This window comes from Nipponia nippon, unplaced genomic scaffold (genome assembly GCF_047370975.1).
Source record: "Nipponia nippon isolate SJK-2023a ecotype South Korea unplaced genomic scaffold, ASM4737097v1 scaffold_5, whole genome shotgun sequence".
Classification (NCBI taxonomy): domain Eukaryota; kingdom Metazoa; phylum Chordata; class Aves; order Pelecaniformes; family Threskiornithidae; genus Nipponia; species Nipponia nippon.
The window spans coordinates 90,991,199-91,005,663 of NW_028262369.1; the positions used below are offsets into that span (position 1 = coordinate 90,991,199).

A 14,465-nucleotide genomic window follows, 5' to 3' on the forward strand; every position below is an offset into this window, starting at 1 on the left:
ATAGCATGGAGAAACAAAGAATCCATCAGTTTTTATGTCTTTCATTTGGAATAACTGTATTTCAGACTCCGCTGAATTATTAACATTTTGCCATGTTTTTCTACCTTCCTCTGCTCACGTGCATCGTATTTTGTGATGACTTGTCCCCAGGTGAATTCAGACCTCAGTGCCATGATTAAGCATGGCTTCTTTCCACCAGGAGGTGGCTGCATATAGAGTTAAGTAATACTAGGTAACTAATACTAGGTTGCTTCATTTTAATGTCAGTCCTCAAGCATAACTTTTAGTAACTCGCACAAATTTTAAACAAGGCCCGTGTAACCTTTGCCAGGCAGCTCAAATTGAAGCCCCCTATTAGACGCTTTGTTCCATGTCTTTGTAGGTAGATGCTAAAGGAGATGCTTATCCTGTTCTCCAGCCCCATTTACTACACCAGTTCCTCTTTTGGGAGGTTGCTGCTGAAAACACTGCTACGTATTCATTCCAGACACTCCACAGTAATCAATAACCGTAAAACAAGTAATGATGTCTTTAATATACACTTCCACCTCTATCACCCGGTTTGCCCTTAAGCAGGCTATAAAACAAGATTTTTAACATTTCAGTGATGCTGTGAACCATCCCATCTGGCTTCACTAATGCTGATTATATGAAATTTCTTCCCACTGGTGAGTTTCCAATTCCTCTTTCTTTGTTTTGCAAATTCCTGTCATTGATACAGTGATAACTGAAGTGTTTCTTGTCTTTTCTTCATGCTTCAGCTGGCCTCATTCATGAAATCTTGCACTTCTCTGTGCTTTATTTGTTTCCTTTATCAGCTTGACTTTATACTATTAGTTTAAAATGTCCCTTGTTGTTCCAGTTAGTCCACAGAAGACATTAACCCCTTTTCTGGTTGATAAAGGCCCCTCAGGCCTTTTCTTCACCTGGAAAATGGATTGATATTTCATGGCCAAAACTTCTAGCTTTTAGTCTCAGAAACTCCATGAAGTTTTGTGTGAAGATAGCAGTCCATCCTCCAGTATTTGCTTTGCTCAGAAAAGATCTTTAGGAAAATAATTTCAAATTTGTTGTGCTGCTAATTCGTCTGCTAGCTGAAGACCCCTGGAATCTTCTGTGACCTGCCTGGGTGGTATCCTGCAGGCGTTTCCCTGTGCACCACTGCTGGTGAAGACTGGAAAAATGACTTTGTGTTCTGCGCCTGCCCCCCCCCCCGCCCCCATTGTATAGAGGAAACGTAGCATTTTTTTTGTCCTTTGCCAGATTGTATGTCGTGTTCTCACACCTCTGCTAACGGTTGTGTGTTACAGTGGTCGTAAGAGGTCTCTGGGTAGTTGTGTGCTCCTCCTTGAGTATGTTGTTGAGTTTGTCCCCAGAAGCTTTTTCCTCAGTTCTGCCAGTGAGAAGTGCTGCAGCACCTGGCTCCCCATTCAGTAATTCTGCTTTGAATGCCAGTTCATTCCTTTTCCCTCTCAGTCCCAAACCATACGTGATTTGCCTTTGCTATTTCTAATTCCTGTTCTCTCCAGGTCTGCTTATGGTTTGGTGCATCTAGTAGCTGGCACTTCATGAACCCCTAAATCAATTCTGCTCTTTGGCAGACAGAGAAAAAGGAAAATTCTGTTTTTTTCATGTAGTCCACTGTGAACCCAGTTGTAACCCTTCCACAATATTGTAGGTCCTCTGGCAATGCCTGACCCAGGTGTTTTATCTTGGAGGTAAATATAAACTGCCCCTAAGTGCTGCTCAAGTTCATTCAAACAAATAAATATACAAGGCTGTGTAAAAATATTAGCCTGTACTGTATGTACACATGATAATTTAAAACTAGTATTTATTTTCCCTATGAGTGCACTCTGTCACAGGTCAGCAAGTCTGATCTCTCTCTCTATAGTTGTAATTTTGGTTAATCTTTAATAAAGATGAACAGAATTCTTGATGGCACAAGTTATTTTCATAATTAAGCAAAAATGGAGCGAACATCAGAAATACAAGATAACTTACACTGATTTTAGGGTGCTGTTCTTTATGGGCAACAGTAAATAAATAGCCTGACATTATAAATGTTGAATTTAGTTAGAATATAAATATCATAGTCTCTGCAGAGATTTAAGTGTTCAAATCCCACTGAATTTAGTTGGAGTTGTACAAGAATATTTCAGACCTAGGGTTGGACCTTCTGGAAGGATTTTGGAAAAGTTATGGTGAACAATTTATGAAATGCGGCAACATGTAGGTTTTGAGCGACTTGATTAAAGAGAAGATGTATATTCCAGTCCAAATTGAAAATGTACTTCGTGAGCCATGTCCTCAAATATATATATTTTTTTTAAGAGGTTTGAGTCTGCTGTTCCCATACAGAAGCAGTCTTGTTTGAATACCAGGGCAGACTTGACATGTCTCTGGCTGAACCCTGTGGCCACTGCTCACAACTACCTCTCACGACCGTACCACATCTCTTTAATCATATGTTGGGAGGATAGAGGGGGGCTAAAGTACCCAACCACATCCTGATAAATCTTCACTCACTCAAGGATAACGTCTAGTCACTTTCAATGCAACCTCAAGATTTATTCTGCTGTATGCTGAGAATAGCAGCTGGATTTTTCATTGTTTGCTGGATGCTTGCTGTACTGAAGTAAATAGGCTCAAGTGGGGAAAGAGAGGTGAAAGTAGCTGTTGTGTTCCAGATCTTGGTTCTCTGCTGGATGTCAAGCCAAAAGGGAAATCAGGACATCAGCTTGTCCTGAATAGTTAAAACACAAGGTTGCCCAGCTTTGTGGAAACCATATATCTAATAAAAGACGTTAAGAAACTGAAATTTTAACATCAAATATTTTAGTAATGAGAAATGATAAAAAGAAACATTATTATAAAAATGAAGTATTAATCTTTTGATACTTCAGACTTCTGTGTTTTCATTTTTTTTCCCCTGGATTAATATTTGTTTTATTTTGGTTTTCTGTGAAATAGGATATTGTTTTAAAATACAAAGGCAATGAAATATCTTTTTCTTTCAGAAATTCTGTTTCAAGCAGAACTGTTGTCTGTGCTGATTTACTGAAAACAGGCAAAGCTAAATAAAGGAAAAAAAAAAAAATTTGGGGGAACCCTCCCAAACAGAAATTCAAAACAGCTAATGATGTGCAAAAAAACCCCAAACCAAATCCAAAGGTTAAATACTAAGGAGAGAAATTTTCTAATACATGTAAGAGGAATTTTGTTCACATGACCTGTCTCATTAAAGCTATTGAAGTGGAACGTCTCCTAAGAGGAAGGTTACTCGAGTGTGTAATTATTTGCAGAACAAACTCCTAGTCTGTAGCACACTGCATTTTGTTAGCGTACTGTAAAAATGCATAGTGATATAAGCATACAATAATTCTGTAATTAGAATTACATCAAGCATAATGTTTTTTCATTAGAAAGAACAGTGGCTGGTTATAATAATGATTTCAAAGTGTGTGTTTCCGTGTTCTCTCAAGCTAGCTAATGAACGTCTTCAAGCCTTGCACACAAAAGGAATCAAATTTTCAGTCCTATACATGACTTAGAAAACTGTTGTATCAATTTGTTATAGTAATTAACATTTAATATCATTTTCACCTCTGATTGATCAGCCTGCTCCTCATTTAAATCAGAATTTGTCTAATTCCCACTTATCAGCAAACAGATCAGTGGATGATTCAATTCACCTTAGAAATTTAAGTGTCTGATAAATATTGGCTGTTAATCAGACTAGTAAATGAACTTTGTCAATTTATAGCCGTGAGCCTTATTAATTATCTAAAGAAAAAAAGTGTTACATGTTCATAAGCAGTTGATAAAGTAATGAGGAAGATCTGTCATATGTCTTTAAAAATGAAGAACATTATATTATGTGCATGTACTTGTATACACATATCTCCTATAACAGAATGAAGTTGAGTATGGCTCTTAAGCATGAGCATTGCAGGGGGTGAGGCTGTGGCTCTTTTGCTGCACTGTAGGTCTGCTTTCCCAGGAGACAGCCTATTCTGCACTAGATCTAATGTATGGCCATAACTTGGTCGTTAGTTTATGAATATATCTTCCATTTTACTTTTCTGAAGAGAATTTCAGAAAATCAGGTGGAAGTCCTTGGTGTAGACTTTCTTATCTACAATTTCTAGGTTTGTAATTTTCTGTTAACAGCGTAGCTGTAAGGCTCCCAAAAAAAACATTGTAGTTCTACCTGCAATTATTATCTTAGCTGGAATATGCTGAAAGAAATATATTTAGAAGTTGTTTCCAGAAGAAATGTGCCAAGAACAAATACAATTGAAAAGTTTCAAAAGTGTCACAAAAGGACAGAAGAGCTGAAAAGCATGACGAATGAAGGAGCTGGAGGATGTTAGCAAGAGACTAGAGAAGGGGAAATGGAGGATCCCTCATTTCAATCATTAGTTCTAAATATAAAATGATGGATTTTCCACTAATTATCTTAGCAATACTGATTAATGAGTTACAGGATAGTATGGATGTAAATGAAGCAAATTGAAACCATCTATATATCTGTGTCTTAGTCCCAATCAAAAAATTAGGTTCCTGTGTTAGAGAACTAATTTGTTTTCCCCTAAAAAAAAAACCAAACACACACAAAACAGGATAGCATATAGAAGAACACGCTTTGCTCATGACCAGATTTGCTGTTTCAGTGGTTAGTGTAACCCTTTATGTGTTTGTTTCAAATAAAACAGCTACCTGGAAGTGACAGAGGGGGAATATCTGTCCATGCAAAGAGGAACAGAACTGTTGCTTTAGACATGGGAGCAGAAACCTTAGCGGTGTGACGGTTATAATAAGAGCAAGAGCAAGTTGCTCACCTGACCATAGTAATCTGTCCCTTCATTGCCTGCCACCTGCCAACTGGAGTGCTGCAGCACTGCATACCAATACCTACCATTGTGCATTGAATACACAATGCCCCAGTATGCACTGTATTCCAGGAATAAAGCAATAGCTCCTGCTTCAGTGAGTTTATGAAATGCATACTATTAACGTATTATTAATTACAGTAAATTGTGTTGTTCTGTGTCTCATTCCTTCACCTTTTGTTCAGTTGTTGTAATTTCTTAAGGATGCTGGTAAAAGTTAGGTGTCTCATGGGTAATGCCCGTAAAATCTTATTTTCTACTGTAGTCCATTCAGAAGATGCTAATATTAACCAAAGAGTCTGAGATCAGCGTATGCTCCATGAATTTGTCCAAGCACACTTGTTGTTGTACATATTTGGTTATAAAAGGCTTGACTGTATTTCCTCACAGTGATTCAACTTTTCCAAATCTTGAGCGTAAGCATAGATTGCATAGGAAACAACTAACATTATAATGCACGCATGTCTTAAGCATTTTGGAATAAAATTGTTACCCATTTTGTGATTCCTAAGGTAAGCTAGGAAGATGCAAAATGCAAATTCAGTTGAGAAATCAATAAAGCTCTCAATACACTTAATTATTGACCCTAATACAAAACAGTCAACTTTCCATTGACTGCACAGAAAATACAAGAAAGGAAACTTAAATATTAGTGGCTCTACTGCAGTTGTCTTGCGTTAAAGATTCTGAAATTCTTTTTTGTAGTCAAATGGGATACAAAGTACTACTGTCACTCCTGCTGGAAGCAACACATGGCAATTGTACAAACCACATTCCATTGCCCTGTTCCCTCAGCTTTTTGAATAACAGCAATTAGAATTCAAGATGTTGATTAGATCCCATGGTCTTTGATTCAGTCCTTTTTTCAAATCACACCTGACAGAAAAAGAATTGATTCATAGACCTAAAGGTATTGGTCCAAATTCACTCTTGGTGCAAGTTATTGATTGAAGAGTCCTAAAATAAAGGATGAGTTTGGCTATCTTCTATTGACTGCAATGAATTTCTACGACTCAAAAGACACTGTCCAGATTTGTCCCTGAGACTGCCTATTATTATATTTATATAAATATTTTGATCTCCTTACACTCTGGCTAGAGAGGTGCTAAATGGTGTGGAATCAATGTGAGCAATCATAAACAAGGACATCACAGCGCTCTGGCTACTAGATGGCATCATCTGTTTTACGAAGTCAATAACAGAAATGCTGAAGGAGGCTGTGAAAGAGGTTTCTGACAGCTACTTGCTTCAAATGCTGCATTGCTGATTTACGTATTGCTGAAATTGTAGTTCCTATTCTATTTTGCCAGTAATGCTGCTGTAACTGTTAATAGTATAGTGGATGCACAGGGGAATCGCAACCTTGAATGTGCCTTCATGGACAAATTCAGAATAAAAGTCTAACTATGGTATTTTCTGTCTGCCTTTTTTCAGGTCACTTGACAGCACTTGATTTTATCAGTCAGCCTGACTCTTCGAAGTACTTTTGCAGTTTAGTTGAGTGGATTTACTTAAATTTGCAAGTGCTATCTCAGATCAAAAATTAGTAATGTTGTCTTTCTTAAATGGTAGTTTAATTAGAAGTTGTATAATGCCCTATTGGATCTGGCTTTGTCCTTCTTTATGATGTCCAGCTACACTCACTGTAATGTACTTTGGCTGAGTTTCATACTTCATCTTTTATTGCTTTGTGTTTGCATTGTATTTGATTTTTTAAACATTGGACACAAAAAGATATTATTTTTTTTTTTTTTTAATATATATGATATCAGGAATGCTGTCTCTAAATCCATGATATCCTTAAGTTAGGGTTAATGTGGCCACGTGTTTGGTCTACCTGGGCAGGGACATGCTCTGGGAATGACCTTGTGACCCACTTGTCTGATTCAGAGTCCCTCTTGGTCCTTATGGTCACTTGGTTAAGAAATACCACATGACTTGTTTCAACCAAGCAAGTGTAAGTTTTTACAGAACTACTACTGAAAGCAAACTATTTGTAGACCAGAGTAAAAGCATGAACTGACTCATATATATATATACATATATATATATATATGCACACATATAAAAATAAAAATTTTAGGCCAATGGCTACCTATTGAAATAGGCAGCAGCAGAAGTGACTGTTCTGAATATACAGGAATGGCTGTGAGTTAGTAAATAGCTTCCAACACTGTGAAAAGCACCTAAAAAACTGATGACTGTAGTCTCACTTTCTGTTTTTCTCCTTCATGTCGGATTTCTCGGCACCTTATTTTGTAAGAGCTTCAAGGCAGAGGTCTCTTCCCTTTGTGTTTGAAGAGTCCCTCACCTATTAAAGTCCTGGTAGGGGGCCTTATGTGCTACCATAACAGAAAGAATAATTGGATTTTGTTTGTTTTCATTCCAAGTGCTTAAAAATGAATAGTGATGAGGATGAATAAAAGTAGAATTGGCTTTTGTTCGACTGAAAGACAGCATTTTGAACAGCTTGGTGTTTTTGTGGGATTATAAGAAGTGTAAGCTGCGCCTTATGCTGCTGTTCATACGCTTCTTGCTCACTTTACTGGCATTAGGTTCATCAATTCACTTTTTTCCTCTATATTTGTGAGCGAAGTTTTAGAAAACCTTTTCTTTTGACATTAGCTAGTTTATGGCAAAAAATTCCTAAATTCTTCATTGGCTATTTATAAAAACACTGCTTTAGCAGCTCCAATTTGTGTGCCCTCAGGACTTGACTCCAGAATTTGTTCTTAAACGTAGTTTTTACGTTGGCCTCTCAGGAAATGGTATTCAAATTGTTACGCCCAATGTAACTGTAGTAATCTCAGGGAACTGGGTGAGGATTATTTGTGTGGCACTGTCAGGTTACTGCAGGCTCTCTGTTCCCACTCCTTACAAGGTGACAGCTCCAGAAGAGCTGAAGGTGACAGATACATAGGTTTATAAAGACTTTGGGGCATGGATTTGTAATTGGAAGGACACAAAATGAAATTAAGTCACGGATTCACGACCAAAAATGGGAAGTAATTTTTTTTCTAAGAAAATTAATAATTAAATCATTAAGCTTACTACAACAAGGTGTTCTGAAAGTCAAAATTACTCTTATATTTGAGAGGAGGTTTGTATAAATTTGTGAGGGATAAGTCCATTAATTGTTATTTTAAAATGATGAGTCTTATTTACATTTCTAATTCAGCAAATCTATTAACTGCTTTTTGGCAGAGGATGTGAGGGGGGATGCTGGCATTATCCATCCTCTCTTGCTTATGCTCTTTTCCTAAGCAGTTTCTGTTCATTGCTTGTCAAGGAACACAAGTCTGGATTGTGTTCACTTTGGTCTTAGCCAGGATGGCAGTTCTTAGTGTCCTGCCAGGCAAGAGCACAGAGCCTCCATGGGTTTGCCCAACCTATTAGAGAGTCTAACTCGCATCAACCTTCAGCTAGCATGTCATTTTTCTTTTTTTTTTTTTAAAAAAAACCTAATAAATGAGATTTCTTGGGGTTCTGCACCTGCAGAATGTGTGCCTATGTGCTAACATAGATTGTGCTATTCCATGCAAATACTGTCTAGTTTGTTTTGGCTAGCAGTGTCTGGTAATCGCTATCTGCAGCCTAACCCATTTGAACCATCTTCTCTGTATGCCCCTACTCCACCACGTCACTCCGACTGCAGTCTCCCTGATCGCAGCATATCTTTCTGACCCAGTTCTCATCTTTGCACTTTATATAGTTCTGTTATGTTCCCATTTTTTCATCGTCCTTGATGTATCAAAAATAAAGTTACTCAGCCTGATCTTGCCTATAAACAGCAGACTTGATTTATTGAGTTTTAAGAAGCGATTTGGCCATGGTAGAAGAAAAAAACTGACCTGGCTCATTCCCATGCAGTGTTGAAACACGCGAACTATTTGGCATGTTTAAAACTAAACTGCTCCTTCTGCTTTAATTTGTGTATACAATTGGCTAAAAATAATGATATGTTTTGAAAGCAAGACTTATCTTGCATTTTAGTCTGTATAATCAATCCATAGCCAAGAAATAATGATCCTGATCCTATATATTCTTCTTTGTGTGAGAAAATAAGAATAACATAGGCATGAAAATTATCACCTGTGTCTGTTAGTGTCAGATTAATTACTATTTTTTAAGATAAAACATCTCTAGCTCCTGTGGGATACGTCAGCCCATCCTGGAAGGGCCTGGGACCAGAAGCCAATAGACAGGAGGAGGAGGAAGGGCAACCACAGCTCATGTGAATTGTTTCTCAGGGCAAGCCAGCTGGCTTGGACTTCTTGGGAACCTGTGGGAATTACTGCCAGGGAGCAGTTATCTGTTGGCTCCTTAGAGCTGGAGAGATCTCTGGGGGAGGATGGATGGTGGGATAAACTGTCCTGGTAGTCAGTAGGTGTTCCCTGCTACGGCAGCCCATGGTGACCTGCTGGGTTGCAGGAGGACTATCAAATTAGTTGAAGCCTAGACAAGGAAAAGCATTTGTGCTCTTCTAGAAGCTATGGCTAAAGGCAACTGAGAGGAAGAGAGAGTGAAAGCAAGGTGGTTCGGGTTGCTGACCTCTACAGAGGCAGATTCGTGGTACAGGGTGAGACAGAGGCATTGAAGTGTCCTCACGCCTATTAGCTTTCCTAAGGTGGGAGCTGTGGTCATGGTTTCTCCTGGAGCTGTTGCAAGTCTCGAGGGAATGCTTAGAGGGGATTGACAGCAGCAAAAGACAGTGGACCTAGAACTACTTCTGTTGAAAGTTTCAAGAATTACATGCATGAAGGAGCACGTTTATTGGTGGGCAACCCTGCGAAGGGGTTTTGTAGAAGGAGATGTTTCGATTCTTATTGCCAAATAGTAACTTTAGGGATTTTAGTGTTCTCATGCAGGGTAGAAAACCAGGAAAATACATCAATGATGTCTAGGAAATTGTTTCTCAATGAGTATTTTGCAGTAATATTTTTAAAAAGAAGAAAAATAAGGCATTATAATTAAGCCTTTATCCATATCCACCTCTATAGTCTATATACATCTCTTAATGCATTAATTGCTTGAAGTCCAGATTTGCCTCTTAATGCAGTAATTGCAATTCAAAAATATCTGTTGAAACTCTACACTTCTAATGGTATGCTGCCTCAGACTGTAGAATAAAGAAATAAAATGACTCCATTTTAATTTCGAAGCTAATGTATGTTTTTAATCCATCTTCATCCAACATTAAAAGCACTTTGTTTTTAATAAACTCGAGGGTGAATGACAAATCATTTTGTTCTTGTGGCTAATACGGAAATGGGTTTCTGTCCTTTGAAATGTATAACCTATGTACAAATGAAAATGAATTTTCAACTTGGAAACAGCTTTATTGACGCTTTAAAATGGAGTGAGAGCGGCAAAGTTCCTTAAATTGAACCTGGAGAAAAAGAGATGCACTATTAGTTTTAATAAGTCATTTCATTGTCGGTGACCTAATAATTACTGTAAATTGTATATGTAACAATAATCCTTGAGTGTTACTCATTATAAGCAGTTAGTCAATGATGTGATAAGCTAAAAGCGTAAGGTGATAAGGAAGGTTGTTAATTTCAGTAGTGACTGATTTCCAACAAAGTACAGTATCATAATTTATATGCTCTGCAGCAGTTAGAACGGGGACAGTTTTGCAAATACTGTCCACAACCAGTGACTCTTTCACTAATGGAAAACTACAACTATGCACAAATCCAGAGTGTTATTTTGGATTATTTGAAAAAATATTACATTATGAAACCATCAGTGTGTATTAATAAATAAAAAAGCACCCATGATCCAAGAATGCACTGAAATGAAAGAGTATAATGATACTGACTTCATTAGACAATCAGAAAGACCTTCTTGGTCCATAAAATGTGTTCTTAAGTTTCCCAGTATAGTTAACATGCCAGCTAGATAAAGCTTGAATATGTGCAGATGTAAACTCAATAATGGGTTGCATTTGCTTTTGTTTTAAGTTCTAAGTGTCTTTTCTCTTTCAAATATTTGCCCTTGGCTTCCATCAGTTACTTAGGATGTGAGTGCCCTAGGTATTCATATCTTCTCTACTTCAGAACTACTTGAGGTTGTGTATTGAGTTCCATCTGCAATATTCTTTCCTCAGAAAATAATTTTGTCGCTCATACTTTGATTGTGGTAAATCAGTCACCACTACTGGCTGGCAGGATTTGGTTCACTTTGCCTCTACGGTACTCAGATAAGCAGAAAAAGAGATCCTGCCTAGTTCTCCACTGTGGTGAGCCAGGGCTATCGCTGTCTACGGCAGATAATTGCAAAGCAAGAGTAGGTCACTACTGAATCTGATTGCCACAAAGTCTTTGAAAATAAACGTGTAAACATCTGAGAGAATTGGCTTATTATTTTAAGGTGGATGTTATTGTAGGTAGCAGCATATGTGAGAAAAGAGGTCTGAGATGGTGCCAAGGTTTGTGACCCAAGCCCTGGGGCTAGGTGATCACTTTGGATCTGCTTCAGCAGAACAGACCTTTGAGCTGTGTCTTTCTGGCTTTGCACTACCAGAAATGCAACATGCTAGAAGAAAAGGCTGACAAGGATTACAACAGCACTGGTAACTGGTATGCAATATAGAGTTTTAAAATGCATGTTCATTAGGCTGGCAGTATTAGCAGTCTAACTGCTCAGCAGAGGACTCTATAAAATCAGTCTTGGGTTATTTTATGGCTGATGTGAGTCTGCTTAGTGCTCTGAGTGACATGTGCCACAATGCAGAACTGGCTCAGGAGCAGCTTTGGGTATATGGGGTTGTGCCTGGGAGTGGGCAGACGTCTGTGTCTCACCATGACCCACAACAGCCAGTTACACCCTGCTATGGGAGGGCCTTTGGTCCCATATCCCAGGCATACTAAGTATGCTAAATGATATACCCTGGGAGCTGTAATTACAGTGCAGGAACAGATCCCTTTCATCCTTCTGTCCTCTTCAAAGCCCCTCTTTCACCATTCACCAAACCTGTGCAGGAAGACTAGGAGGATAGGATTAATACCTGTCAACTCTCTTGGGCGCTGGCTTAAAGAAACCACGAGCTCCCAGCCTAGCCTCGTCTTTCTCATTTAATAGTCTAGGTGTAATTAAATTTAGTATCATATATAGAAGCTACTGGCTCCTGTCGGAACTTTGTCTAAAGATTTATCATCGTAATAAGGTTGTACTAATAATTGTGTTTGGTTTGTCTTAGCTCAAAATGTTTTTGCTAATCAGAATGCTGTTTGCCAACTTGGTAAATTACCTACTACTTGTATTAAACGGAAAAATTATGTAAACTGAAAGCACAGGGTAATAACTGTAAAGAACAATCATTTCAATGACTTGAACAGAGATGGCCAATTACTCAATAACCTCTTCATATGGAGAGGGATTCTTTTGCTAGGGATCTGCTAATAAACTTAGATTTAAACTGCCTAAATTCTCAGTCTCCTTCAAATTAGACATAGAAAATGGATGAATTATTATGACTAAATGAGAGTGATATGTATGGGAAAGGCTGTATATAATAACCCTCTAAAATGGAAAACTTTGAGACGTGATGCTTAACTAAAGTTGTCTTTGTTTTGGCATTGCAAGTGTTTAATATACACATAATGCGTGTTTGATCGAGCGAGTGAAAACTAATTTGAAATATTTTTTTCAGAGAAAAATAGCTTTTTTCATCAAAATGGAGAACTTAGCAGGTTTGATTTCAACAAGGTAGTTTGATGAAAACAACAATATCTTTCTATCAAGAGTTAGATCAAGGGTAATATTTTCAAATGTGCCCAAGTGACTTAAAGAATTGAATTGAATTTCTGAAGCTAACATAGGCATTTACATGTTTCCAAAGAAGTACGCTTCTAAGGCACCTGAGTAATTTTTCATTTCAAAAAAACACCTACACATTTATTTTTGTATTAAGTAGATAAATGCCAGGAAAAATTTCTTGTTGGATCAGGTATTTAACTTAATCTTATATTCATTGATAGCCACAAAATTTAAATTTTTAAAGAATAAGCATTAAGAAAAATAACTTTCACTTTTTTTTCTAAAGTCAGGTTGACTTAGGATAAGAGTGTGATGAATCTGACAAGGCCAGATACATGAATAAGATCCTGGTATCATAGACTTTATCAACTCCTGCAGGCCTCTGAGAGATGAGATGCTGTCTTCTCCCTGGTTTAGAGGTTGCAGTGTGCAGGTAAGATTATATCCTGACCTCCTGATTTATTGTCTGGCTGTTCTTACGCTACGTGCACTGCAGTAGATCCATCGTGTTTTTAGCTGCTAACTAACAATGTGATAAACCTGCTGTGTACGATCCTGTAGACCATCACCAGTGATGGTTTCTCTCATTCCTGAGCAGGGTCTGCTCTGCCTGCAACCCCTGCTGTTGGCTCAGTCCCTTGCCAGTGGGTCTAGCGGTCTCTGCACAGGACTGCCAGCTTTGAGCCACTCTGGGCTATGGGATTACATCCTCCCTATGGTAGGGCGTGTGGGCTTCTGCAGTTCTTTGCAGCAATGAAAAAAAAAAAGTCTATTAAATTGTATGGGCTTGTTTCAAGAATTTCTCAAGGTAGTTAGGATTTATATAAGCCTGGAAAAAAATTATAGTTACTTATTCCTTTCTGCTTAGGAGTGAAGATAGAAAGCAACAATAACATGCTATTATCATTATGGTTTTGTTGTGTGTGACCTTTTTGCAAAGAGCAGTACTGACAGTAGAACAGAAACCAAATGTATGTGCATGCAAACATAGTTTCAAACAACTGCTCTAACAAGAACTGGATTAATGTTGTTTACAAGAACTTTGTTAGAAAACTGTTTTAGACACATTGGGTAACTTCAGCTGCTTCCCTCAGACTGTATGCTGTCACAAAAAATAATGAAATAATTCATGTTTGAATTCCAGTAGTGATCTATAAATGATGAAGCACATAAATACTATGAGAAGCAGCAGGAAAAAAAGCAAAAAGGAACTTGAAGTAGTGGTAGGGCTCGAAATGTGTTAGGTAAGGTGGAGTCTCTAAAGGGCCTTAGAAAGGACAGCTGACTGTACGATGGAGAGAAAGGACAAAATGTTGGCAGGATTTGGCTTCTGGCTTCACATGCATGAAATCAGTCTCAACTTTGTGTTATGCATTCAGGACATCTGCCTTTAGTTCTTCCTGGGGGCAGTTGCGTATCAGAATGGTGGGAGATGACACCGCTAGAAGATCTGTCCATTGCATGTAGGAGAACTTTTAATGCAAATGTAACTGGTTTACATTCATTGTAAAGGAAGATGATGATTCCTGTCATTTTTAGTATCTTTTTATTAACTGTAAAAAAAAAAAAGTATGTGCTGCATTTGGGTACTGATGGCATACTTCACTTTTCTGAGAACCAAACTTTAATGTCCTTGTGCCTGCTGAGATACTGCCTGTGGTATTTTACATTCGGAGATGGAACAGGATGGATTAGGATTGGGTACAGAGTCAGCGAGTCTCTAAATAATACTGTATCAGAGGAAGATCTTGTGGGAGGAGGAACAGAAGCAAAAAGTATTGATGTTAGGTCAACCGAACATTTAAG

The 14,465-nt window shown here is 38.0% G+C and overlaps 1 long non-coding RNA gene across 1 annotated transcript in view; it reads left to right on the top strand.

Moving 5' to 3' along the window:
- Positions 1 to 13,062, top strand: part of LOC148052384 (uncharacterized) — an 81,039-nt gene extending 67,977 nt beyond the window's left edge. The window contains exon 3 of the long non-coding RNA XR_015699317.1: positions 12,946 to 13,062. This is a non-coding gene — a long non-coding RNA (uncharacterized LOC148052384). The remainder of the gene's footprint in view (positions 1 to 12,945) is intronic.
- The last annotated feature ends 1,403 nt before the right edge of the window (positions 13,063 to 14,465 follow it).